At 36.7% G+C, this 5,377-nt stretch overlaps 1 non-coding gene across 1 annotated transcript; it reads left to right on the top strand.

The window, feature by feature from the left end:
- Positions 1–1,258: 1,258 nt before the first annotated feature.
- Positions 1,259–1,365, top strand: LOC112508301. Its single transcript, XR_003068682.1, has one exon. It is a non-coding gene; the product is annotated as a small nucleolar RNA R71 (small nucleolar RNA).
- Positions 1,366–5,377: the final 4,012 nt, after the last annotated feature.

Here is a 5,377-nt window from a genome sequence, read left to right as displayed (position 1 = left end):
AAATTCATTCAACCTTCTCTTTTTATTTAGAATGTCTTTCAAAAATTTAACAAAGCTTGGCATTTGCTCAAGAGCTTCTACCAGATGTATGTTAATGTGGAGTTGCTTAAAAATGTCCAAAAACTTCTTAAATTGCTCGTCCACATTTTTTCTTTTCATTCTTTCTGGAAAAGGTAAATTCTGCAAATCTGGAGCTGGTTAAATGAATTTTTTCGGCTGGACAGTAAGCACAATCTTCTCACTGTGGGAAGTTTGAGCTGAGAGCTGAACGGTACTGGAAGTAGATGTAGGGATTGTTTTCTGGACAGAAACTGAATTTTGAGTTTCTCCTTTGGGATGAGTCAAAATTGGAAATTTTGACATATCAAAAGCATGTGAAACCTCATTTTGATGGGTCGGTTTTTCAATGGTTCCATTTGAGTGATTATTGACTTTGGAACTATCCTCACTCAACACAGTTACGGCTTTGATATGTTATTTACACTTAGGGGTTTATGTGTCACTAGGCAAATTTCCTAAAGGTCTACCCTTGAGATCGGCAGCAAATTGGCCGAGTTGGGTTTTAAAACTTCTTAACGTTGCATTGGTTTGGTTTATAAAACCTTTAAGTAATGATTTGAGTGAACCATTACCGTCCGATGCATTTTGCCTAGGCACGTGTGATTGTGAGGATTGCCCATTTTGATAGTTGTGCGAAGCACCTTGCTCATATCCCGGGGGATTTTGTGGTCGATTTTCGACATGAGTTACCTCGGGGGTTGAAGTCTAGGATTTCCGGACCAAGAAAAAATTGGGGTGATTCCTCCAATTTGGGTTATATGTGGGAGAAAAAATGGGCTATTTCTAGCATGACTCCCAACATAATTTACCGAGACGGGATTTTCGGGGCAATATTCATAAGAATGGCCCTCACTGCAAAAGGCACAAGATTCAGTCATAAATTGATTGGACATTATGGATTGAACTTGATTTTTTTTCACCATTTAAGTTTAAATTATTTTAAACCAAATTAGTTAAAGCTACAATTTGAGCATTTAAAGAAGAGATGGCATCAAGTTCATGGATTCTCGAAGCAGATTTATAAACAACAATAAGAGAATTTGACCATTCAGTATTATTATTAGAAATTTGTTCCAAAATGTCATACCCCTCGTTATAAGTCTTAGCTGTGAAAGCTCCACCGGCCGTTGCGTCAAGTATAATTTTAGCGGAACTGGAAAGTCCATTATAAAATGTCTCCAATTGAATGCAATAAGGGATTCCATGGTGAGGAAATTTCCATAGAAGGTCCTTAAATCTCTCCCATCTATCAGAAACTGCTTCATCTTCTTCTTGGCGAAAGGTCATAATTTCATTTCTATTTTTTACATTCCTTGTTGGAGGAAAGTATTATTTTTTAGAATTTTTTCCGCCAAATCATTCCAAATTAGGATCGAGTTTGGTGGTTGAGAATTTAGCCATGCTCTAACTATATCCTTTAATGTGTAAAGGAAAAGTGTCAAGCGTAAGGCTTCTTGGATGACTCCGAGAATTTTAAAATGATCCTTCATTTCTATAAAAGATTTTAAATGAGAGTGCGGAACTTCTGACGATAGTCCCTTAAACTGACCCATTGCGGAAATCATTTGAAACATTACCAGTTTTGGTTCAAAAGCTGTTGCTGTCATTTCGGGCCTACCTATTCCTGCGGCCAACTGACCGAATTCAGGAGTTGCATAGTCCCGTATGCCTTTATTTTTATCATCGGAAATTTTAACCGCGGCCTCCCGATGAGGTAAATTATCCCCCATGGTATGGTCTAAGTTAAGGATTTCACCTATTATTTCTACCTCTTTTACATCTTCTAATGGTTCCTTCTAATTTCAAGATCGAGAGGTAAAAATTCATCGTATTGTAGCCTTGGCATACAACACGGAATGTGAGATTGAAACAAATGACCAAGGCTCTAATGAAAATCAATATCTCAGGCTAAAAATCACGACAGTCCCCGACAGCGGCTCCAAAACCTTGACAGGCTAGAATCCTCCGTGTTCACACAGAGGGCACGAAGTCCCCACAGTGGCGGTGCAAGTGCACGCCAACACTATGATCGCTTGCAAGTAATAAAGTGGTAAAATATTGAGATCGTTTCCACAGGGACTAGACTACTAAGATTCGGTGACTTGAACTTCTTGCTCGTGTTTCGGTTTGTGAATAAAAGTTGGATTTTTGTTTATAAAAAGACTAAAAAGACTAAAATAGCGAAATGAACTTATAGAGTAAAGAATGGGCATGGGTGTAAGTGTTCCTTAAGATAAAATCAACAATAAAATGATTAGAATCTTATGAGTTGTTTATGAAAATTCCAATCTCTCGAAATTAAAAATTTACAAACGGTCCCCATGAAATTCCACAAAGTTCCTACGCTTGCCACTTCGAAACTTGCAGATTTAGCTAAAAAAAGAAAAAATAAAATCCATACCTAAATCTCTTTGTGATAAGAATAACCATCGCTTAATCCTTAACTAAATATATACAAAATTCGCATCTCTACGTAATTATCAAAGACTCTCTCGAGTTGTTTGTGCATCACTTAAGCCGTATTTCGGATCTACTCATCTGTGGGTCTAAGATCTAATAGTAACACTTTAAAGTGATCGGCATATACGCGTCAAGTTTAAGTCCCGTCTTAAGTGACCAAGTTTACAAAGTGATAAAGAGTAAAAACACCCAAATATTGTATAAAAATCCTAAAGTTAAACTCACACCCACACCCATACGAGTAAATTAGCTGATAATAGACGTAATAGAAGACATTAAATAAGACTGAAATGTAACTTTCATTAAAATTAAAAACAGATTACAACTTCAATACAATAAAATAAAATGTTAAGCTACAACTAAGAGAAGAAGAGAAGAACTTTACCTAAAATACTTCTAAGGATAATAAAGGGATGATAAAAGAGATAGATGATGGAACATCCTCAAATGAGCCCCAAGGCCTCTTTATATGGGGAGTGGAACGGATAAGGATAAAGCCTTTATCCAAAAAAAATAAGTACAAATAAACCTTGGGGCAAAGACCATTAAATAAAACCATAAAATAATATAAAGGTACAACTTTGCAGCCAATTACAACTGGAGGAAATCTCTGGGCAAGATCTTGAAGTAATTCATCCTCCAAAAAGCATAAAGTAACAAAAATCGTGAACATCCCACAGTGGGCAGTTGCAAGAAAATGCAAGTTTTTGAAATAAAATTTCTTCTTTTGTGTTTCATCATCTTTTTAAAACTTATAGAATAAAAATGGAAAAACAAGGAAATTGGGTATTTAATAATTGCAAAAATGTAGAAAATAAATAAGAAATAACTCTATAAGATGAGAGTTATCACACCGACAAACTTGAGATATTACTTGTCCTCAAGTAACGAAAATGAAAGAAATATGAACAAAAAGGAATGAGAAAGCGCAAAACTTGCGGAGGGGTGTTGAAATCTCGTCAAGCTCAAATGTTGTACGACTTCCTTTCTTTAATCTTCGAGGCGCAAAAATTAATCAGTAGGGCTTTATCGGGTTAGTGTATTTGGCTAAAAGAAATTCCCCCAAACTTGTCTAGAATAACAACATGGCTTGAATGATTTCGATTTATCACATCTATTTGTTGTATTTTTGACATTTCTAGGAAACCAATAAGTGGTTTTTCACTAATGATCTTTGGGTTAAAGCATTTTGCTTTTTTTGTGTCTTCCAATTTTTCGAAGACATCTGGTACATCAATTTTTTATAACACTTTGGAGCACATACTCCCCCAAACTTAAGCCGAACAATGTCCGCATTGTAGAACCGGGTTAAAGTGTTTGGCTTGGTAACTAGGGGAAGTGTTTTGGCCAAAATGAAAGAAGGCCTACGTTCTTTTAATTTTTGCAAACCCATAAGAACTAATCTAGAAAATCGTACCTGCAAAATAGTGAATATGCTAACGAGATCACGAAAATATTAATGCCCAATATTTACTAACAAAGGATTATAGTAGCGAGCAACAAAAATATCGAATAAATCAACAACAACCGCGTTATAGGAACACAAAAGACGCAGTTGGACAAAGTAGCAAATAACCACAAAAGCAATATTAAAGTTTCAAAAGTAATGATGAAACACCGAGGATGAAATTAATCTGATTTACCCATGTCACTTCGACTGGCCGAAGTCTACCCCGTAGCATCTATAGTGGAAGTCCGACGAATTTTGGGAAGGCGAACTTGTTGAGGACAAAGACCTCCTGGAAAACGTGGCAAGTCAACAGCCATCATTACATTCTTGGCAAAAAGAACCTTGTTGACAACACGGTTTCGGTCACGTGTATATGTCCAAAATTTCTCAAAACAAGTAGCCAAACCATCAACTCTGTTTTCAACTTGGGTGATCCGGTCAGTGATTTTATTCAAGGCATCAGCAATCGCTCCCATCTTGTGATTGCATTATTCCCATTGGGCAGCGATTAAAGATAGCCAAACTTCTTAACCATACCCGGTAACCGGAGGAGGTATCAGAGGAATATCGGAAGTGGTGGGAGGGACAACCGTGGATGGTCGAGAAGCAGGAACAAAAGCATCATCGGGCAGCCGGGGGCTGTTTGTAGCAGGTCCAAACGTGGTCTGTGGTCCGGTAGCATCATCCACCAAATCATCATTCTCGTACGCCGGTTTGTGCATGTGATTACCAGTTCCTTGGTCAAGTAAAGAATGACTGAAGGAAATCACATAATGTTCATAAACTAGCACTTTTGCGGCTGTTAGCAACTTTGTAATCAGTCGTGGAAAAATCAAAGGAGAACTAGCGCGCACCATGGCGGTTAGTATGGTGGAATATGCCAAAGCACCCACAACAATTGGTATGACTAGTAGGCACACTTGGGTGTTGCCAATGTTATTAATTCTTAAGCTTGGTCACTAGATATGTTTTTATCACTTAGCTTATTCAATAAGCTTTAAATATATGACAGTAGGAACTCTGTGGACACTCCATGGGCATAATATATGAAAATTCACTTTCGAGAAATTGGAATTTTTATAGAAGTCCCATGAGTCAATTTTTGACCATTTTGTTCCTACAATCATCTTAAGGAAAACTTACATCCATACCCATCTCTTAATTTAAAAAGGTTTATTTCTTCTTTTAAGTGTTCAACGAAAACTTGATTTTTACTCACAATCGAAAGGTGTTGGTCCCAAAAGGGTCTACAAGAATACTAAACAGTTTGTAGAAGGAGGGGATGAATACAAACACAATTTTCAAATTGAAAATATATATTGATAGAGAAGATCAATACAGATTTTACAAGATTGTTTGCGGAAAGATAAGGTATAAGAAACCTATCTAAACAATCTTAAGTTACAC

The sequence above is a fragment of the Cynara cardunculus genome (assembly GCF_001531365.2).
Source record: "Cynara cardunculus var. scolymus isolate 2C chromosome LG 2, CcrdV1, whole genome shotgun sequence".
NCBI classification, from domain to species: Eukaryota; Viridiplantae; Streptophyta; class Magnoliopsida; order Asterales; family Asteraceae; genus Cynara; species Cynara cardunculus.
This window is presented reverse-complemented; position numbering and strand designations above follow the sequence as displayed.